Source organism: Phyllobates terribilis, unplaced genomic scaffold (assembly GCF_046119375.1).
Source record: "Phyllobates terribilis strain yellow unplaced genomic scaffold, ASM4611937v1 Scaffold_13__5_contigs__length_258822181, whole genome shotgun sequence".
NCBI classification, from domain to species: domain Eukaryota; kingdom Metazoa; phylum Chordata; class Amphibia; order Anura; family Dendrobatidae; genus Phyllobates; species Phyllobates terribilis.
This window is the reverse complement of record NW_027362773.1, coordinates 176,526,808-176,549,587: the sequence shown is the minus strand read 5'-3', so window position 1 is coordinate 176,549,587 and position 22,780 is coordinate 176,526,808. Positions and strand designations below refer to the sequence as shown.

Here is a 22,780-nt window from a genome sequence, read left to right as displayed (position 1 = left end):
TCAAGGGAGAAAAGACCACTGAGGCAAAAGAAGACAAGGGAGAAAAGACCACTGAGGCAAAAGAAATCAAGAGAGAAAAGACCGTGGAGGCAAAAGAAGACAAGGGAGAAAAGACCACTGAGGCAAAAGAAGACAAGGGAGAAAAGACCACTGAGGCAAAAGAAGACAAGGGAGAAAGACCACTGAGGCAAAAGAAGACAAGGGAGAAAAGACCACTGAGGCAAAAGAAGACAATGGAGAAAAGACCACTGAGGCAAAAGAAGGCAAGGGAGAAAAGACCACTGAGGCAAAAGAAGGAAAGGGAGAAAAGACCACTGAGGCAAACGAAGACAAGGGAGAAAAGACCACTGAGGCAAAAGAAGACACGGGAGAAAAGACCACTGAGGCAAAAGAAGGAAAGGGAGAAAAGACCACTGAGGCAAAAGAAGACAAGGGAGAAAAGATCACTGAGGCAAAAGAAGACAAGGGAGAAAAGACCACTGAGGCAAAAGAAAACAAGGGAGAAAAGACCACTGAGGCAAAAGAAGAAAAGGGAGAAAAGACCACTGAGACAAAAGAAAGCAAGGGAGAAAAGACCACTGAGGCAAAAGAAGTCAAGGGAGAAAAGACCACTGAGGCAAAAGAAGGCAAGAGAGAAAAGACCACTGAGGCAAAAGAAGACAAGGGAGAAAAGACCGTTGAGGCAAAAGAAGACAAGGGAGAAAAGACCACTGAGGCAAAAGAAGACAAGGGAGAAAAGACCACTGAGGTAAAAGAAGGCAAGAGAGAAAAGACCACTAAGGCAAAAGAAGACAAGGGAGAAAAGACCACTGAGGCAAAAGAAGACAAAGGAGAAAAGACCACTGAGGCAAAAGATGTCAAGGAGAAAAGACCACAGAGGCAAAAGAAGACAAGGGAGAAAAGACCGTTGAGGCACAAGAAGACAAAGGAGAAAAGACCACTGAGGCAAAAGAGGACAAAGGAGAAAAGACCACTGATGCAAAAGAAGACAAGGGAGAAAAGACAACTGAGGCAAAAGAAGACAAGGGAGAAAAGACCACTGAGTCAAAAGAAGACAAGGGAGAAAAGACCACTGAGGCAAAAGAAGTCAAGGAGAAAAGACCACTGAGGCAAAAGAAGTCAAGGGAGAAAAGACCACTGAGGCAAAAGAAGGCAAGAGAGAAAAGACCACTGAGGCAAAAGAAGACAAGGGAGAAAAGACCGTTGAGGCAAAAGAAGACAAGGGAGAAAAGACCACTGAGTCAAAAGAGGACAATGGAGAAAAGACCACTGATGCAAAAGAAGACAAGGGAGAAAAGACCACTGAGGCAAAAGAAGACAAGGGAGAAAAGACCACTGGGGCAAAAGAAGACAAGGGAGAAAAGACCACTGAGGCAAAAGAAGTCAAGGGAGAAAAGACCACTGAGGCAAAAGAAGACAAGGGAGAAAAGACCACTGAGGCAAAAGAAATCAAGAGAGAAAAGACCGTGCAGGCAAAAGAAGACAAGGGAGAAAAGACCGTGGAGGCAAAAGAAGACAAGGGAGAAAAGACCACTGAGGCAAAAGAAGACAAGGGAGAAAAGACCACTGAGGCAAAAGAAGACAAGGGAGAAAAGACCACTGAGGCAAAAGAAGGCAAGGGAGAAAAGACCACTGAGGCGAAAGAAGTAAAGGGAGAAAAGACCACTGAGGCAAATGAAGACAAGGGAGAAAAGATCACTGAGGCAAAAGAAGACACGGGAGAAAAGACCACTGAGGCAAAAGAAGGAAAGGGAGAAAAGACCACTGAGGCAAAAGAAGACAAGGGAGAAAAGATCACTGAGGCAAAAGAAGACAAGGGAGAAAAGACCACTGAGGCAAAAGAAGACAAGGGAGAAAAGACCACTGAGGCAAAAGAAAACAAGGGAGAAAAGACCACTGAGGCAAAAGAAGACAAGGGAGAAAAGACCACTGAGACAAAAGAAAGCAAGGGAGAATAGACCACTGAGGCAAAAGAAGACAAAGGAGAAAAGACCACTGAGGCAAAAGAAGTCAAGAAAGAAAAGACCACTAAGGCAAAAGAAGACAAAGCAGAAAAGACCACTGAGGCAAAAGAAGACAAAGCAGAAAAGACCACTGAGGCAAAAGAAGTCAAGGAGAAAAGATCACAGAGGCAAAAGAAGACAAGGGAGAAAAGACATTTGAGGCAAAAGAAGACAAGGGAGAAAAGACCACTGAGGTAAAAGAAGGCAAGAGAGAAAAGACCACTAAGGCAAAAGAAGACAGGGGAGAAAAGACCACTGAGGCAAAAGAAGACAAGGGAGAAAAGACCACTGAGGTAAAAGAAGGCAAGAGAGAAAAGACCACTAAGGCAAAAGAAGACAAGGGAGAAAAGACCACTGAGGCAAAAGAAGACAAAGGAGAAAAGACCACCGAGGCAAAAGAAGTCAAGGAGAAAAGATCACAGGCAAAAGAAGACAAGGTAGAAAAGACCTTTGAGGCAAAAGAAGACAAGGGAGAAAAGACCACTGAGGCAAAAGAGGACAATGGAGAAAAGACCACTGATGCAAAAGAAGACAAGGGAGAAAAGACCACTGAGGCAAAAGAAGACAAGGGAGAAAAGACCACTGAGGCAAAAGAAGACAAGGGAGAAAAGACCACTGAGGCAAAAGAAGTCAAGGAGAAAAGACTACTGAGGCAAAAGAAGTCAAGGGAGAAAAGACCACTGAGGCAAAAGAAGTCAAGAGAGAAAAGACCACTGAGGCAAAAGAAGACGAGGGAGAAAAGACCACTGAGGCAAAAGAAGACAAGGGAGAAAAGACCATTGAGGCAAAAGAAGACAAGGGCGAAAAGACCACTGAGTCAAAAGAGGACAATGGAGAAAAGACCACTGATGCAAAAGAAGACAAGGGAGAAAAGACCACTGAGGCAAAAGAAGACAAGGGAGAAAAGATCACTGAGGCAAAAGAAGACAAGGGAGAAAAGACCACTGAGGCAAAAGAAGACAAGGGAGAAAAGACCACTGAGGCAAAAGAAAACAAGGGAGAAAAGACCACTGAGGCAAAAGAAAACAAGGGAGAAAAGACCACTGAGACAAAAGAAAGCAAGGGAGAAAAGACCACTGAGGCAAAAGAAGACAAGGGAGAAAAGACCACTGAGGCAAAAGAAGTCAAGAAAGAAAAGACCACTAAGACAAAAGAAGACAAGGGAGAAAAGACCACTGAGGCAAAAGAAGACAAAGGAGAAAAGACCACTGAGGTAAAAGAAGTCAAGGAGAAAAGATCACAGAGGCAAAAGAAGACAAGGGAGAAAAGACCTTTGAGGCAAAAGAAGACAAGGGAGAAAAGACCACTGAGGTAAAAGAAGGCAAGAGAGAAAAGACCACTAAGGCAAAAGAAGACAAGGGAGAAAAGACCACTGAGGCAAAAGAAGACAAGGGAGAAAAGACCACTGATGTAAAAGAAGGCAAGAGAGAAAAGACCACTAAGGCAAAAGAAGACAAGGGAGAAAAGACCACTGAGGCAAAAGAAGACAAAGGAGAAAAGACCACTGAGGCAAAAGAAGTCAAGGAGAAAAGATCACAGAGGCAAAAGAAGACAAGGGAGAAAAGACCTTTGAGGCAAAAGAAGACAAGGGAGAAAAGACCACTGAGGCAAAAGAAGACAAGGGAGAAAAGATCACTGAGGCAAAAGAAGACAAGGGAGAAAAGACCACTGAGGCAAAAGAAGACAAGGGAGAAAAGACCACTGAGGCAAAAGAAGACAAGGGAGAAAAGACGACTGAGGCAAAAGAAGACAAGGGAGAAAAGACGACTGAGGCAAAAGAAGACAAGGGAGAAAAGACCACTGAGGCAAAAGAATGAAAGGGAGAAAAGACCACTGAGGCAAAAGAAGACAAGGGAGAAAAGGCCACTGAGGCAAAAGAATGAAAGGGAGAAAAGACCACTGAGGCAAAAGAAAACAAGGGAGAAAAGACCACTGAGGCAAAAGAAGACAAGGGAGAAAAGACCACTGAGGCAAAAGAAGTCAAGGGAGAAAAGACCGTGGAGGCAAAAGAAGACAAGGGAGAAAAGACCACTGACGCAAAAGAAGACAAGGGAGAAAAGACAACTGAGGCAAAAGAAGACAAGGGAGAAAAGACCACTGAGGCAAAAGAAGACAAGGGAGAAAAGACCACTGAGGCAAAAGAAGACAAGGGAGAAAAGACCACTGAGGCAAAAGAAGTCAAGGAGAAAAGACTACTGAGGCAAAAGAAGTCAAGGGAGAAAAGACCACTGAGGCAAAAGAAGTCAAGAGAGAAAAGACCACTGAGGCAAAAGAAGACGAGGGAGAAAAGACCACTGAGGCAAAAGAAGACAAGGGAGAAAAGACCATTGAGGCAAAAGAAGACAAGGGCGAAAAGACCACTGAGTCAAAAGAGGACAATGGAGAAAAGACCACTGATGCAAAAGAAGACAAGGGAGAAAAGACCACTGAGGCAAAAGAAGACAAGGGAGAAAAGATCACTGAGGCAAAAGAAGACAAGGGAGAAAAGACCACTGAGGCAAAAGAAGACAAGGGAGAAAAGACCACTGAGGCAAAAGAAAACAAGGGAGAAAAGACCACTGAGGCAAAAGAAGACAAGGGAGAAAAGACCACTGAGACAAAAGAAAGCAAGGGAGAAAAGACCACTGAGGCAAAAGAAGACAAGGGAGAAAAGACCACTGAGGCAAAAGAAGTCAAGAAAGAAAAGACCACTAAGACAAAAGAAGACAAGGGAGAAAAGACCACTGAGGCAAAAGAAGACAAAGGAGAAAAGACCACTGAGGTAAAAGAAGTCAAGGAGAAAAGATCACAGAGGCAAAAGAAGACAAGGGAGAAAAGACCTTTGAGGCAAAAGAAGACAAGGGAGAAAAGACCACTGAGGTAAAAGAAGGCAAGAGAGAAAAGACCACTAAGGCAAAAGAAGACAAGGGAGAAAAGACCACTGAGGCAAAAGAAGACAAGGGAGAAAAGACCACTGATGTAAAAGAAGGCAAGAGAGAAAAGACCACTAAGGCAAAAGAAGACAAGGGAGAAAAGACCACTGAGGCAAAAGAAGACAAAGGAGAAAAGACCACTGAGGCAAAAGAAGTCAAGGAGAAAAGATCACAGAGGCAAAAGAAGACAAGGGAGAAAAGACCTTTGAGGCAAAAGAAGACAAGGGAGAAAAGACCACTGAGGCAAAAGAAGACAAGGGAGAAAAGATCACTGAGGCAAAAGAAGACAAGGGAGAAAAGACCACTGAGGCAAAAGAAGACAAGGGAGAAAAGACCACTGAGGCAAAAGAAGACAAGGGAGAAAAGACGACTGAGGCAAAAGAAGACAAGGGAGAAAAGACGACTGAGGCAAAAGAAGACAAGGGAGAAAAGACCACTGAGGCAAAAGAATGAAAGGGAGAAAAGACCACTGAGGCAAAAGAAGACAAGGGAGAAAAGGCCACTGAGGCAAAAGAATGAAAGGGAGAAAAGACCACTGAGGCAAAAGAAAACAAGGGAGAAAAGACCACTGAGGCAAAAGAAGACAAGGGAGAAAAGACCACTGAGGCAAAAGAAGTCAAGGGAGAAAAGACCGTGGAGGCAAAAGAAGACAAGGGAGAAAAGACCACTGACGCAAAAGAAGACAAGGGAGAAAAGACAACTGAGGCAAAAGAAGACAAGGGAGAAAAGACGACTGAGGCAAAAGAAGACAAGGGAGAAAAGACGACTGAGGCAAAAGAAGACAAGGGAGAAAAGACCGTTGAGGCACAAGAAGACAAGGGAGAAAAAACCACTGAGGCAAAAGAAGACAAGGGAGAAAAGACCACTGAGGCAAAAGAAGTCAAGGAGAAAAGACCACTGAGGCAAAAGAAGTCAAGGGAGAAAAGACCACTGAGGTAAAAGAAGGCAAGAGAGAAAAGACCACTAAGGCAAAAGAAGACAAGGGAGAAAAGACCACTGAGGAAAAAGAAGACAAAGGAGAAAAGACCACTGAGGCAAAAGATGTCAAGGAGAAAAGACCACAGAGGCAAAAGAAGACAAGGGAGAAAAGACCGTTGAGGCACAAGAAGACAAAGGAGAAAAGACCACTGAGGCAAAAGAGGACAAAGGAGAAAAGACCACTGATGCAAAAGAAGACAAGGGAGAAAAGACCACTGAGGCAAAAGAGGACAAGGGAGAAAAGACCACTGAGTCAAAAGAAGACAAGGGAGAAAAGACCACTGAGGCAAAAGAAGTCAAGGAGAAAAGACCACTGAGGCAAAAGAAGTCAAGGGAGAAAAGACCACTGAGGCAAAAGAAGGCAAGAGAGAAAAGACCACTGAGGCAAAAGAAGACAAGGGAGAAAAGACCGTTGAGGCAAAAGAAGACAAGGGAGAAAAGACCACTAAGTCAAAAGAGGACAATGGAGAAAAGACCACTGATGCAAAAGAAGACAAGGGAGAAAAGACCACTGAGGCAAAAGAAGACAAGGGAGAAAAGACCACTGAGGCAAAAGAAGACAAGGGAGAAAAGACCACTGAGGCAAAAGAAGTCAAGGGAGAAAAGACCACTGAGGCAAAAGAAGACAAGGGAGAAAAGACCACTGAGGCAAAAGAAATCAAGAGAGAAAAGACCGTGGAGGCAAAAGAAGACAAGGGAGAAAAGACCACTGAGGCAAAAGAAGACAAGGGAGAAAAGACCACTGAGGCAAAAGAAGACAAGGGAGAAAGACCACTGAGGCAAAAGAAGACAAGGGAGAAAAGACCACTGAGGCAAAAGAAGACAATGGAGAAAAGACCACTGAGGCAAAAGAAGGCAAGGGAGAAAAGACCACTGAGGCAAAAGAAGGAAAGGGAGAAAAGACCACTGAGGCAAACGAAGACAAGGGAGAAAAGACCACTGAGGCAAAAGAAGACACGGGAGAAAAGACCACTGAGGCAAAAGAAGGAAAGGGAGAAAAGACCACTGAGGCAAAAGAAGACAAGGGAGAAAAGATCACTGAGGCAAAAGAAGACAAGGGAGAAAAGACCACTGAGGCAAAAGAAAACAAGGGAGAAAAGACCACTGAGGCAAAAGAAGAAAAGGGAGAAAAGACCACTGAGACAAAAGAAAGCAAGGGAGAAAAGACCACTGAGGCAAAAGAAGTCAAGGGAGAAAAGACCACTGAGGCAAAAGAAGGCAAGAGAGAAAAGACCACTGAGGCAAAAGAAGACAAGGGAGAAAAGACCGTTGAGGCAAAAGAAGACAAGGGAGAAAAGACCACTGAGGCAAAAGAAGACAAGGGAGAAAAGACCACTGAGGTAAAAGAAGGCAAGAGAGAAAAGACCACTAAGGCAAAAGAAGACAAGGGAGAAAAGACCACTGAGGCAAAAGAAGACAAAGGAGAAAAGACCACTGAGGCAAAAGATGTCAAGGAGAAAAGACCACAGAGGCAAAAGAAGACAAGGGAGAAAAGACCGTTGAGGCACAAGAAGACAAAGGAGAAAAGACCACTGAGGCAAAAGAGGACAAAGGAGAAAAGACCACTGATGCAAAAGAAGACAAGGGAGAAAAGACAACTGAGGCAAAAGAAGACAAGGGAGAAAAGACCACTGAGTCAAAAGAAGACAAGGGAGAAAAGACCACTGAGGCAAAAGAAGTCAAGGAGAAAAGACCACTGAGGCAAAAGAAGTCAAGGGAGAAAAGACCACTGAGGCAAAAGAAGGCAAGAGAGAAAAGACCACTGAGGCAAAAGAAGACAAGGGAGAAAAGACCGTTGAGGCAAAAGAAGACAAGGGAGAAAAGACCACTGAGTCAAAAGAGGACAATGGAGAAAAGACCACTGATGCAAAAGAAGACAAGGGAGAAAAGACCACTGAGGCAAAAGAAGACAAGGGAGAAAAGACCACTGGGGCAAAAGAAGACAAGGGAGAAAAGACCACTGAGGCAAAAGAAGTCAAGGGAGAAAAGACCACTGAGGCAAAAGAAGACAAGGGAGAAAAGACCACTGAGGCAAAAGAAATCAAGAGAGAAAAGACCGTGCAGGCAAAAGAAGACAAGGGAGAAAAGACCGTGGAGGCAAAAGAAGACAAGGGAGAAAAGACCACTGAGGCAAAAGAAGACAAGGGAGAAAAGACCACTGAGGCAAAAGAAGACAAGGGAGAAAAGACCACTGAGGCAAAAGAAGGCAAGGGAGAAAAGACCACTGAGGCGAAAGAAGTAAAGGGAGAAAAGACCACTGAGGCAAATGAAGACAAGGGAGAAAAGATCACTGAGGCAAAAGAAGACACGGGAGAAAAGACCACTGAGGCAAAAGAAGGAAAGGGAGAAAAGACCACTGAGGCAAAAGAAGACAAGGGAGAAAAGATCACTGAGGCAAAAGAAGACAAGGGAGAAAAGACCACTGAGGCAAAAGAAGACAAGGGAGAAAAGACCACTGAGGCAAAAGAAAACAAGGGAGAAAAGACCACTGAGGCAAAAGAAGACAAGGGAGAAAAGACCACTGAGACAAAAGAAAGCAAGGGAGAATAGACCACTGAGGCAAAAGAAGACAAAGGAGAAAAGACCACTGAGGCAAAAGAAGTCAAGAAAGAAAAGACCACTAAGGCAAAAGAAGACAAAGCAGAAAAGACCACTGAGGCAAAAGAAGACAAAGCAGAAAAGACCACTGAGGCAAAAGAAGTCAAGGAGAAAAGATCACAGAGGCAAAAGAAGACAAGGGAGAAAAGACATTTGAGGCAAAAGAAGACAAGGGAGAAAAGACCACTGAGGTAAAAGAAGGCAAGAGAGAAAAGACCACTAAGGCAAAAGAAGACAGGGGAGAAAAGACCACTGAGGCAAAAGAAGACAAGGGAGAAAAGACCACTGAGGTAAAAGAAGGCAAGAGAGAAAAGACCACTAAGGCAAAAGAAGACAAGGGAGAAAAGACCACTGAGGCAAAAGAAGACAAAGGAGAAAAGACCACCGAGGCAAAAGAAGTCAAGGAGAAAAGATCACAGGCAAAAGAAGACAAGGTAGAAAAGACCTTTGAGGCAAAAGAAGACAAGGGAGAAAAGACCACTGAGGCAAAAGAGGACAATGGAGAAAAGACCACTGATGCAAAAGAAGACAAGGGAGAAAAGACCACTGAGGCAAAAGAAGACAAGGGAGAAAAGACCACTGAGGCAAAAGAAGACAAGGGAGAAAAGACCACTGAGGCAAAAGAAGTCAAGGAGAAAAGACTACTGAGGCAAAAGAAGTCAAGGGAGAAAAGACCACTGAGGCAAAAGAAGTCAAGAGAGAAAAGACCACTGAGGCAAAAGAAGACGAGGGAGAAAAGACCACTGAGGCAAAAGAAGACAAGGGAGAAAAGACCATTGAGGCAAAAGAAGACAAGGGCGAAAAGACCACTGAGTCAAAAGAGGACAATGGAGAAAAGACCACTGATGCAAAAGAAGACAAGGGAGAAAAGACCACTGAGGCAAAAGAAGACAAGGGAGAAAAGATCACTGAGGCAAAAGAAGACAAGGGAGAAAAGACCACTGAGGCAAAAGAAGACAAGGGAGAAAAGACCACTGAGGCAAAAGAAAACAAGGGAGAAAAGACCACTGAGGCAAAAGAAGACAAGGGAGAAAAGACCACTGAGACAAAAGAAAGCAAGGGAGAAAAGACCACTGAGGCAAAAGAAGACAAGGGAGAAAAGACCACTGAGGCAAAAGAAGTCAAGAAAGAAAAGACCACTAAGACAAAAGAAGACAAGGGAGAAAAGACCACTGAGGCAAAAGAAGACAAAGGAGAAAAGACCACTGAGGTAAAAGAAGTCAAGGAGAAAAGATCACAGAGGCAAAAGAAGACAAGGGAGAAAAGACCTTTGAGGCAAAAGAAGACAAGGGAGAAAAGACCACTGAGGTAAAAGAAGGCAAGAGAGAAAAGACCACTAAGGCAAAAGAAGACAAGGGAGAAAAGACCACTGAGGCAAAAGAAGACAAGGGAGAAAAGACCACTGATGTAAAAGAAGGCAAGAGAGAAAAGACCACTAAGGCAAAAGAAGACAAGGGAGAAAAGACCACTGAGGCAAAAGAAGACAAAGGAGAAAAGACCACTGAGGCAAAAGAAGTCAAGGAGAAAAGATCACAGAGGCAAAAGAAGACAAGGGAGAAAAGACCTTTGAGGCAAAAGAAGACAAGGGAGAAAAGACCACTGAGGCAAAAGAAGACAAGGGAGAAAAGATCACTGAGGCAAAAGAAGACAAGGGAGAAAAGACCACTGAGGCAAAAGAAGACAAGGGAGAAAAGACCACTGAGGCAAAAGAAGACAAGGGAGAAAAGGCCACTGAGGCAAAAGAAGTCAAGGGAGAAAAGACGACTGAGGCAAAAGAAGACAAGGGAGAAAAGACCACTGAGGCAAAAGAATGAAAGGGAGAAAAGACCACTGAGGCAAAAGAAGACAAGGGAGAAAAGGCCACTGAGGCAAAAGAATGAAAGGGAGAAAAGACCACTGAGGCAAAAGAAAACAAGGGAGAAAAGACCACTGAGGCAAAAGAAGACAAGGGAGAAAAGACCACTGAGGCAAAAGAAGTCAAGGGAGAAAAGACCGTGGAGGCAAAAGAAGACAAGGGAGAAAAGACCACTGACGCAAAAGAAGACAAGGGAGAAAAGACAACTGAGGCAAAAGAAGACAAGGGAGAAAAGACGACTGAGGCAAAAGAAGACAAGGGAGAAAAGACGACTGAGGCAAAAGAAGACAAGGGAGAAAAGACCTTTGAGGCAAAAGAAGAAAAGGGAGAAAAGACCACTGAGGCAAAAGAAGACAAGGGAGAAAAGACCACTGAGGCAAAAGAAGTCAAGAGAGAAAAGACCACTAAGGCAAAAGAAGACAAGGGAGAAAAGACCACTGAGGCAAAAGAAGGCAAGGGAGAAAAGACCACTGAGGCAAAAGAAGACAAAGGACAAAAGACCACTTAGGTAAAAGAAGTCAAGGGAGAAAAGACCACTGAGGCAAAAGAAGACAAGGGAGAAAAGACCACTGAGGCAAAAGAAGTCAAAAGAGAAAAGACCACTAAGGCAAAAGAAGACAAGGGAGAAGAGACCACTGAGGCAAAAGAAATCAAGGGAGAAAAGACCACTGAGGCAAAAGAAGACAAGGGAGAAAAGACCACTGAGGCAAAAGAAGTCAAGAAAGAAAAGACCACTAAGGCAAAAGAAGTCAAGAAAGAAAAGACCACTGAGGCAAAAAAAGTCAAGAAAGAAAAGACCACTGAGGCAAACGAAGACAAGGGAGAAAAGACCACTAAGGCAAAAGAAGACAAGGGAGAAAAGACCACTGAGGTAAAAGAAGGCAAGAGAGAAAAGACCACTAAGGCAAAAGAAGACAAGGGAGAAAAGACCACTGAGGCGAAAGAAGGCAAGGGAGAAAAGACCACTGAGGCGAAAGAAGTAAAGGGAGAAAAGACCACTGAGGCAAATGAAGACAAGGGAGAAAAGATCACTGAGGCAAAAGAAGACACGGGAGAAAAGACCACTGAGGCGAAAGAAGTAAAGGGAGAAAAGACCACTGAGGCAAATGAAGACAAGGGAGAAAAGATCACTGAGGCAAAAGAAGACACGGGAGAAAAGACCACTGAGGCAAAAGAAGGAAAGGGAGAAAAGACCACTGAGGCAAAAGAAGACAAGGGAGAAAAGATCACTGAGGCAAAAGAAGACAAGGGAGAAAAGACCACTGAGGCAAAAGAAGACAAGGGAGAAAAGACCACTGAGGCAAAAGAAAACAAGGGAGAAAAGACCACTGAGGCAAAAGAAGACAAGGGAGAAAAGACCACTGAGACAAAAGAAAGCAAGGGAGAATAGACCACTGAGGCAAAAGAAGACAAAGGAGAAAAGACCACTGAGGCAAAAGAAGTCAAGAAAGAAAAGACCACTAAGGCAAAAGAAGACAAAGCAGAAAAGACCACTGAGGCAAAAGAAGACAAAGCAGAAAAGACCACTGAGGCAAAAGAAGTCAAGGAGAAAAGATCACAGAGGCAAAAGAAGACAAGGGAGAAAAGACATTTGAGGCAAAAGAAGACAAGGGAGAAAAGACCACTGAGGTAAAAGAAGGCAAGAGAGAAAAGACCACTAAGGCAAAAGAAGACAGGGGAGAAAAGACCACTGAGGCAAAAGAAGACAAGGGAGAAAAGACCACTGAGGTAAAAGAAGGCAAGAGAGAAAAGACCACTAAGGCAAAAGAAGACAAGGGAGAAAAGACCACTGAGGCAAAAGAAGACAAAGGAGAAAAGACCACCGAGGCAAAAGAAGTCAAGGAGAAAAGATCACAGGCAAAAGAAGACAAGGTAGAAAAGACCTTTGAGGCAAAAGAAGACAAGGGAGAAAAGACCACTGAGGCAAAAGAGGACAATGGAGAAAAGACCACTGATGCAAAAGAAGACAAGGGAGAAAAGACCACTGAGGCAAAAGAAGACAAGGGAGAAAAGACCACTGAGGCAAAAGAAGACAAGGGAGAAAAGACCACTGAGGCAAAAGAAGTCAAGGAGAAAAGACTACTGAGGCAAAAGAAGTCAAGGGAGAAAAGACCACTGAGGCAAAAGAAGTCAAGAGAGAAAAGACCACTGAGGCAAAAGAAGACGAGGGAGAAAAGACCACTGAGGCAAAAGAAGACAAGGGAGAAAAGACCATTGAGGCAAAAGAAGACAAGGGCGAAAAGACCACTGAGTCAAAAGAGGACAATGGAGAAAAGACCACTGATGCAAAAGAAGACAAGGGAGAAAAGACCACTGAGGCAAAAGAAGACAAGGGAGAAAAGATCACTGAGGCAAAAGAAGACAAGGGAGAAAAGACCACTGAGGCAAAAGAAGACAAGGGAGAAAAGACCACTGAGGCAAAAGAAAACAAGGGAGAAAAGACCACTGAGGCAAAAGAAGACAAGGGAGAAAAGACCACTGAGACAAAAGAAAGCAAGGGAGAAAAGACCACTGAGGCAAAAGAAGACAAGGGAGAAAAGACCACTGAGGCAAAAGAAGTCAAGAAAGAAAAGACCACTAAGACAAAAGAAGACAAGGGAGAAAAGACCACTGAGGCAAAAGAAGACAAAGGAGAAAAGACCACTGAGGTAAAAGAAGTCAAGGAGAAAAGATCACAGAGGCAAAAGAAGACAAGGGAGAAAAGACCTTTGAGGCAAAAGAAGACAAGGGAGAAAAGACCACTGAGGTAAAAGAAGGCAAGAGAGAAAAGACCACTAAGGCAAAAGAAGACAAGGGAGAAAAGACCACTGAGGCAAAAGAAGACAAGGGAGAAAAGACCACTGATGTAAAAGAAGGCAAGAGAGAAAAGACCACTAAGGCAAAAGAAGACAAGGGAGAAAAGACCACTGAGGCAAAAGAAGACAAAGGAGAAAAGACCACTGAGGCAAAAGAAGTCAAGGAGAAAAGATCACAGAGGCAAAAGAAGACAAGGGAGAAAAGACCTTTGAGGCAAAAGAAGACAAGGGAGAAAAGACCACTGAGGCAAAAGAAGACAAGGGAGAAAAGATCACTGAGGCAAAAGAAGACAAGGGAGAAAAGACCACTGAGGCAAAAGAAGACAAGGGAGAAAAGACGACTGAGGCAAAAGAAGACAAGGGAGAAAAGGCCACTGAGGCAAAAGAAGTCAAGGGAGAAAAGACGACTGAGGCAAAAGAAGACAAGGGAGAAAAGACCACTGAGGCAAAAGAATGAAAGGGAGAAAAGACCACTGAGGCAAAAGAAGACAAGGGAGAAAAGGCCACTGAGGCAAAAGAATGAAAGGGAGAAAAGACCACTGAGGCAAAAGAAAACAAGGGAGAAAAGACCACTGAGGCAAAAGAAGACAAGGGAGAAAAGACCACTGAGGCAAAAGAAGTCAAGGGAGAAAAGACCGTGGAGGCAAAAGAAGACAAGGGAGAAAAGACCACTGACGCAAAAGAAGACAAGGGAGAAAAGACAACTGAGGCAAAAGAAGACAAGGGAGAAAAGACGACTGAGGCAAAAGAAGACAAGGGAGAAAAGACGACTGAGGCAAAAGAAGACAAGGGAGAAAAGACCTTTGAGGCAAAAGAAGACAAGGGAGAAAAGACCACTGAGGCAAAAGAAGACAAGGGAGAAAAGACCACTGAGGCAAAAGAAGTCAAGAGAGAAAAGACCACTAAGGCAAAAGAAGACAAGGGAGAAAAGACCACTGAGGCAAAAGAAGGCAAGGGAGAAAAGACCACTGAGGCAAAAGAAGACAAAGGACAAAAGACCACTTAGGTAAAAGAAGTCAAGGGAGAAAAGACCACTGAGGCAAAAGAAGACAAGGGAGAAAAGACCACTGAGGCAAAAGAAGTCAAAAGAGAAAAGACCACTAAGGCAAAAGAAGACAAGGGAGAAGAGACCACTGAGGCAAAAGAAATCAAGGGAGAAAAGACCACTGAGGCAAAAGAAGACAAGGGAGAAAAGACCACTGAGGCAAAAGAAGTCAAGAAAGAAAAGACCACTAAGGCAAAAGAAGTCAAGAAAGAAAAGACCACTGAGGCAAAAAAAGTCAAGAAAGAAAAGACCACTGAGGCAAACGAAGACAAGGGAGAAAAGACCACTAAGGCAAAAGAAGACAAGGGAGAAAAGACCACTGAGGTAAAAGAAGGCAAGAGAGAAAAGACCACTAAGGCAAAAGAAGACAAGGGAGAAAAGACCGCTGAGGCAAAAGAAGACAAAGGAGAAAAGACCACAGAGGCAAAAGAAGTCAAGGAGAAAAGACCACAGAGGCAAAAGAAGACAAGGGAGAAAAGACCGTTGAGGCACAAGAAGACAAGGGAGAAAAAACCACTGAGGCAAAAGAAGACAAGGGAGAAAAGACCACTGAGGCAAAAGAAGTCAAGGAGAAAAGACCACTGAGGCAAAAGAAGTCAAGGGAGAAAAGACCACTGAGGCAAAAGAAGGCAAGAGAGAAAAGACCACTGAGGCAAAAGAAGACAAGGGAGAAAAGACCGTTGAGGCAAAAGAAGACAAGGGAGAAAAGACCACTGAGGCAAAAGAAGACAAGGGAGAAAAGACCACTGAGGTAAAAGAAGGCAAGAGAGAAAAGACCACTAAGGCAAAAGAAGACAAGGGAGAAAAGACCACTGAGGAAAAAGAAGACAAAGGAGAAAAGACCACTGAGGCAAAAGATGTCAAGGAGAAAAGACCACAGAGGCAAAAGAAGACAAGGGAGAAAAGACCGTTGAGGCACAAGAAGACAAAGGAGAAAAGACCACTGAGGCAAAAGAGGACAAAGGAGAAAAGACCACTGATGCAAAAGAAGACAAGGGAGAAAAGACCACTGAGGCAAAAGAGGACAAGGGAGAAAAGACCACTGAGTCAAAAGAAGACAAGGGAGAAAAGACCACTGAGGCAAAAGAAGTCAAGGAGAAAAGACCACTGAGGCAAAAGAAGTCAAGGGAGAAAAGACCACTGAGGCAAAAGAAGGCAAGAGAGAAAAGACCACTGAGGCAAAAGAAGACAAGGGAGAAAAGACCGTTGAGGCAAAAGAAGACAAGGGAGAAAAGACCACTGAGTCAAAAGAGGACAATGGAGAAAAGACCACTGATGCAAAAGAAGACAAGGGAGAAAAGACCACTGAGGCAAAAGAAGACAAGGGAGAAAAGACCACTGAGGCAAAAGAAGACAAGGGAGAAAAGACCACTGAGGCAAAAGAAGTCAAGGGAGAAAAGACCACTGAGGCAAAAGAAGACAAGGGAGAAAAGACCACTGAGGCAAAAGAAATCAAGAGAGAAAAGACCGTGGAGGCAAAAGAAGACAAGGGAGAAAAGACCACTGAGGCAAAAGAAGACAAAGGAGAAAAGACCACTGAGGTAAAAGAAGACAAGGGAGAAAAGACCACTGAGGCAAAAGAAGACAAGGGAGAAAGACCACTGAGGCAAAAGAAGACAAGGGAGAAAAGACCACTGAGGCAAAAGAAGACAATGGAGAAAAGACCACTGAGGCAAAAGAAGGCAAGGGAGAAAAGACCACTGAGGCAAAAGAAGGAAAGGGAGAAAAGACCACTGAGGCAAACGAAGACAAGGGAGAAAAGACCACTGAGGCAAAAGAAGACACGGGAGAAAAGACCACTGAGGCAAAAGAAGGAAAGGGAGAAAAGACCACTGAGGCAAAAGAAGACAAGGGAGAAAAGATCACTGAGGCAAAAGAAGACAAGGGAGAAAAGACCACTGAGGCAAAAGAAAACAAGGGAGAAAAGACCACTGAGGCAAAAGAAGAAAAGGGAGAAAAGACCACTGAGACAAAAGAAAGCAAGGGAGAAAAGACCACTGAGGCAAAAGAAGTCAAGGGAGAAAAGACCACTGAGGCAAAAGAAGGCAAGAGAGAAAAGACCACTGAGGCAAAAGAAGACAAGGGAGAAAAGACCGTTGAGGCAAAAGAAGACAAGGGAGAAAAGACCACTGAGGCAAAAGAAGACAAGGGAGAAAAGACCACTGAGGTAAAAGAAGGCAAGAGAGAAAAGACCACTAAGGCAACAGAAGACAAAGGAGAAAAGACCACTGAGGCAAAAGAAGACAAAGGAGAAAAGACCACTGAGGCAAAAGATGTCAAGGAGAAAAGACCACAGAGGCAAAAGAAGACAAGGGAGAAAAGACCGTTGAGGCACAAGAAGACAAAGGAGAAAAGACCACTGAGGCAAAAGAGGACAAAGGAGAAAAGACCACTGATGCAAAAGAAGACAAGGGAGAAAAGACAACTGAGGCAAAAGAAGACAAGGGAGAAAAGACCACTGAGTCAAAAGAAGACAAGGGAGAAAAGACCACTGAGGCAAAAGAAGTCAAGGAGAAAAGACCACTGAGGCAAAAGAAGTCAAGGGAGAAAAGACCACTGAGGCAAAAGAAGGCAAGAGAGAAAAGACCACTGAGGCAAAAGAAGACAAGGGAGAAAAGACCGTTGAGGCAAAAGAAGACAAGGGAGAAAAGACCACTGAGTCAAAAGAGGACAATGGAGAAAAGACCACTGATGCAAAAGAAGACAAGGGAGAAAAGACCACTGAGGCAAAAGAAGACAAGGGAGAAAAGACCACTGGGGCAAAAGAAGACAAGGGAGAAAAGACCACTGAGGCAAAAGAAGTCAAGGGAGAAAAGACCACTGAGGCAAAAGAAGACAAGGGAGAAAAGACCACTGAGGCAAAAGAAATCAAGAGAGAAAAGACCGTGGAGGCAAAAGAAGACAAGGGAGAAAAGACCGTGGAGGCAAAAGAAGACAAGGGAGAAAAGACCACTGAGGCAAAAGAAGACAAGGGAGAAAAGACCACTGAGGCAAAAGAAGACAAGGGAGAAAAGACCACTGAGGCAAAAGAAGGCAAGGGAGAAAAGACCACTGAGGCGAAAGAAGTAAAGGGAGAAAAGACCACTGAGGCAAATGAAGACAAGGGAGAAAAGATCACTGAGGCAAAAGAAGACACGGGAGAAAAGACCACTGAGGCAAAAGAAGGAAAGGGAGAAAAGACCACTGAGGCAAAAGAAGACAAGGGAGAAAAGATCACTGAGGCAAAAGAAGACAAGGGAGAAAAGACCACTGAGGCAAAAGAAGACAAGGGAGAAAAGACCACTGAGGCAAAAGAAAACAAGGGAGAAAAGACCACTGAGGCAAAAGAAGACAAGGGAGAAAAGACCACTGAGACAAAAGAAAGCAAGGGAGAATAGACCACTGAGGCAAAAGAAGACAAAGGAGAAAAGACCACTGAGGCAAAAGAAGTCAAGAAAGAAAAGACCACTAAGGCAAAAGAAGACAAAGCAGAAAAGACCACTGAGGCAAAAGAAGACAAAGCAGAAAAGACCACTGAGGCAAAAGAAGTCAAGGAGAAAAGATCACAGAGGCAAAAGAAGACAAGGGAGAAAAGACATTTGAGGCAAAAGAAGACAAGGGAGAAAAGACCACTGAGGTAAAAGAAGGCAAGAGAGAAAAGACCACTAAGGCAAAAGAAGACAGGGGAGAAAAGACCACTGAGGCAAAAGAAGACAAGGGAGAAAAGACCACTGAGGTAAAAGAAGGCAAGAGAGAAAAGACCACTAAGGCAAAAGAAGACAAGGGAGAAAAGACCACTGAGGCAAAAGAAGACAAAGGAGAAAAGACCACTGAGGCAAAAGAAGTCAAGGAGAAAAGATCACAGAGGCAAAAGAAGACAAGGGAGAAAAGACCTTTGAGGCAAAAGAAGACAAGGGAGAAAAGACCACTGAGGCAAAAGAAGACAAGGGAGAAAAGATCACTGAGGCAAAAGAAGACAAGGGAGAAAAGACCACTGAGGCAAAAGAAGACAAGGGAGAAAAGACCACTGAGGCAAAAGAAGACAAGGGAGAAAAGGCCACTGAGGCAAAAGAAGTCAAGGGAGAAAAGACGACTGAGGCAAAAGAAGACAAGGGAGAAAAGACCACTGAGGCTAAAGAATGAAAGGGAGAAAAGACCACTGAGGCAAAAGAAGACAAGGGAGAAAAGGCCACTGAGGCAAAAGAATGAAAGGGAGAAAAGACCACTGAGGCAAAAGAAAACAAGGGAGAAAAGACCACTGAGGCAAAAGAAGACAAGGGAGAAAAGACCACTGAGGCAAAAGAAGTCAAGGGAGAAAAGACCGTGGAGGCAAAAGAAGACAAGGGAGAAAAGACCACTGACGCAAAAGAAGACAAGGGAGAAAAGACGACTGAGGCAAAAGAAGACAAGGGAGAAAAGACGACTGAGGCAAAAGAAGACAAGGGAGAAAAGACGACTGAGGCAAAAGAAGACAAGGGAGAAAAGACCTTTGAGGCAAAAGAAGACAAGGGAGAAAAGACCACTGAGGCAAAAGAGGACAATGGAGAAAAGAGCACTGATGCAAAAGAAGACAAGGGAGAAAAGACCACTGAGGCAAAAGAAGACAAGGGAGAAAAGACCACTGAGGCAAAAGAAGACAAGGGAGAAAAGACCACTGAGGCAAAAGAAGTCAAGGAGAAAAGACCACTGAGGCAAAAGAAGTGAAGGGAGAAAAGACCACTGAGGCAAAAGAAGGCAAGAGAGAAAAGACCACTGAGGCAAAAGAAGACAAGGGAGAAAAGACCACTGAGGCAAAAGAAGACAAGGGAGAAAAGACCGTTGAGGCAAAAGAAGACAAGGGAGAAAAGACCATTGAGTCAAAAGAGGACAATGGAGAAAAGACCACTGATGCAAAAGAAGACAAGGGAGAAAAGACCACTGAGGCAAAAGAAGACAAGGGAGAAAAGACCACTGAGGCAAAAGAAGACAAGGGAGAAAAGACAATTGAGGCAAAAGAAGTCAAGGGAGAAAAGACCACTGAGGCAACAGAAGACAAGGGAGAAAAGACCACTGAGGCAAACGAAGACAAGGGAGAAAAGACCACTGAGGCAAAAGAAATCAAGAGAGAAAAGACCGTGGAGGCAAAAGAAGACAAGGGAGAAAAGACCGTGGAGGCAAAAGAAGACAAGGGAGAAAAGACCACTGGGGCAAAAGAAGACAAGGGAGAAAAGACCACTGAGGCAAAAGAAGACAAGGGAGAAAAGACCACTGAGGCAAAAGAAGACAAGGGAGAAAAGACCACTGAGGCAAAAGAAGACAATGGAGAAAAGACCACTGAGGCAAAAGAAGGCAAGGGAGAAAAGACCACTGAGGTAAAAGAAGGAAAGGGAGAAAAGACCACTGAGGCAAAATAAGGAAAGGGAGAAAAGACCACTGAGGCAAAAGAAGGAAAGGGAGAAAAGACCACTGAGGCAAAAGAAGACAAGGGAGAAAAGATCACTGAGGCAAAAGAAGACAAGGGAGAAAAGACCACTGAGGCAAAAGAATGAAAGGGAGAAAAGACCACTGAGGCAAAAGAAGACAAGGGAGAAAAGATCACTGAGGCAAAAGAAGACAAGGGAGAAAAGACCACTGAGGCAAAAGAAGACAAGGGAGAAAAGACCACTGAGGCAAAAGAATGAAAGGGAGAAAAGACCACTGAGGCAAAAGAAGACAAGGGAGAAAAGGCCACTGAGGCAAAAGAAGTCAAGGGAGAAAAGACGACTGAGGCAAAAGAAGACAAGGGAGAAAAGACCACTGAGGCAAAAGAATGAAAGGGAGAAAAGACCACTGAGGCAAAAGAAGACAAGGGAGAAAAGGCCACTGAGGCAAAAGAATGAAAGGGAGAAAAGACCACTGAGGCAAAAGAAGACAAGGGAGAAAAGGCCACTGAGGCAAAAGAATGAAAGGGAGAAAAGACCACTGAGCCAAAAGAAAACAAGGGAGAAAAGACCACTGAGGCAAAAGAAGACAAGGGAGAAAAGACCACTGAGGCAAAAGAAGTCAAGGGAGAAAAGACCGTGGAGGCAAAAGAAGACAAGGGAGAAAAGACCACTGAGGCAAAAGAAGACAAGGGAGAAAAGACGACTGAGGCAAAAGAAGACAAGGGAGAAAAGACGACTGAGGCAAAAGAAGACAATGGAGAAAAGACCACTGAGGCAAAAGAAGACAAGGGAGAAAAGGCATCAAAAAAGAAAATCATCAAGAGAAAACACGGCAGAGGGAAAAGGTATCAAGAGAAAAGACCACAGTGGAGTCAAGAATAAAGACAACATAGGCAAGTGTCTTGAAGAGAAAAGAGGCATCAAAAGAGAAACGCATCAAGTCCTTACCGTTTTAGCAACTTCAAATTTATCACTACATGCAAGCAAAAGTATATGCAACAAAACAAAAACTATGTGTAACAAAATTTGCAATATACAGATAGAGTAGAATGAGCACTAGAGTCAATACACACATTTCAAAAAAGAGGAGCACTATAGATGGTGAACATAAAGGGAAAGGAATTAGCACTAGAGCCAATGAATATACAGAGAAAAAAGGAGCACAAGAGGCGTAGGACATACAGAAAGACGAGAAGGTTCACTAGAGGTGGTGGACACAAAGATAGAAGGAAAGAAGCACTAGAGGTGGTTGACCCTCAGCACATAAAATGATAGATGCAGTGCACTGGGGAAGAACAGAACAAGTACTAAAACAGAAGAGAATACGATTTAGGGGCAGTGGATGCACAGAAAGAACAGATAGAAGTTTACATGCAGCAGACACTCGCTTTCTAATCTATATGGAGCCACTTTGTATTGTTTTTCACCAGACTCTCTTTATGGTGGCTTGAGTGTATATTATGGCCACCTATCTCATTGCATTATCTCAATTATAGATTCCCTCTAGACCTGGTGAGCAGCATCTCTACTCATTAACCTATAAATGACAAAACAACAATTGTGGAGAACTGCGGTAAAGTGTTCTAGCCAATGAGGCGACTGTCATCTAAGCATGGTATGTGAGGGGGTCGACCAACTGTCATATCCCTCCCTGAAGACGTCAATGAGCATAGTGTAACTGTAAATGTGTGAAATATGTTTTCTTTTGGTAGCGGGTGTTAATTTACATGTGGTCTGCAGTATTAACCAACGCCCACCAGTTGTCACTGTCCTCCTTTTCACTCTTGTATAGAATGGAGGTGAAAGGTTAAGTCTGCCCAGCAACATAATGCAGGGCTAGATTAATCCTATTAGACCAAATCATTGAAGACGCTCCCATCAATCGAAAAAATCCTACACAAACCCAGGCGTAATATCCATAATAGTGTAAAAGATAAATACTTTATTGATACAATAGACAATTGATACAACCAAGATAGAAAAATGGGCAACAGAATCACCCTGAGTAGGATTATACCCATGGTTGTGGTCCGATTGTGGAGACCAGTCGGTTCTCAGGACTCCAGTTTGAGGTGTCCTGCCTCTGTTTTGTTTGGTTGAAAGAAAAAGGACTGTTGGAACCTTTGTGGCCAGAAGAGGTCAGTTTGTAGGAACTGTTTTAATGTAAGGACTTTGCCCCCATGTAAAGACTTTGGCCCATTTAACACATGGACTTTGACCCCAAGTGACTGTGCTTGCTGGGTAGGCAAAGGACTGTGTGCCCATTCCTAAGGAATGTTGTTGGGGGGAGGGAGGAAGGATAACCCAATGAGCTGTGCCAGGTTGAAGAAAAGGACTGTGCCCTAGGACTATGAGGCCTTCTTGCTGTTTTGGCCATGGGCCTCTGCTATATATGGACATGGATACTAAGTTCCATGGTCCCAACCTAGCGGGACCGGGATCATGCTGACCTGAAGAAATAGAAAAGAAAACATCTGTCTTCCGGAGAAGCAAAGAATTAATGTTTTGATGCCTGGTTTTATGCATTAATGTTTTTCAGATTTCTGGATGGTTGAGGACGACCATCATTAAAGAGGAGAGGGATGTGAGCAGGTGGACCAACTGTCATGTTTACCCCCCCCCTCCCGAAGACATCAATGAGCTTTATGTAAATGTGTGAAATATGTTTTCTTGTAGTAACAGGAGTTAATTTCCCTGTGGGCTGTAGTATTAACCAAAAGCCACAAGATGTCACTGTGCAGCTTTTGACCTTACATAGAATGTAGGTGAAAGGTTGAGTCTGGCCAGCAACAGACGGCGGGGACAGACAGTTATGTTAGGGTTAAGTTCGACCTATAGTGGGGAGGAGGATTGGGAATCTTTCAGTAGTGAGAGCTTGAGGGAGTTAGTGAAGTAAAATAAGAGAGGAGAGTGTGCAGAGATCTGGATAGGAAGAGAACTAGTGTGGAGCTGGAAAGCACAAGGCAGCAAGAATCATTAAGGAACTTATGAGGCGACTGAGATCCAGTTCAGTAGGCAAGTGGTTGAAACCCATTAGTGAGCGAAGTAAAGGAAGAAGTGAATCCAGTGTTGGTCAGATGTGGGAGGCCCTGTAGGGAAGGATCTTGCTGAGCTGTGGACATGGTAGAGGGAAGTGGCTCTAAGAGAGGCCCTTGTTAAATGAGACAAACTGCTGTTTGGCTGCAGGGTTCACATCGTGACATATCGACCCGT

General features: G+C 43.9%; 1 protein-coding gene across 1 annotated transcript in view; it reads right to left on the bottom strand.

Moving 5' to 3' along the window:
• The window catches only part of OTOG (otogelin), a 650,929-nt gene that overhangs the window by 25,992 nt on the left and 602,157 nt on the right, over positions 1-22,780 (bottom strand). The gene's annotated exons all lie outside the window — the stretch shown is intronic.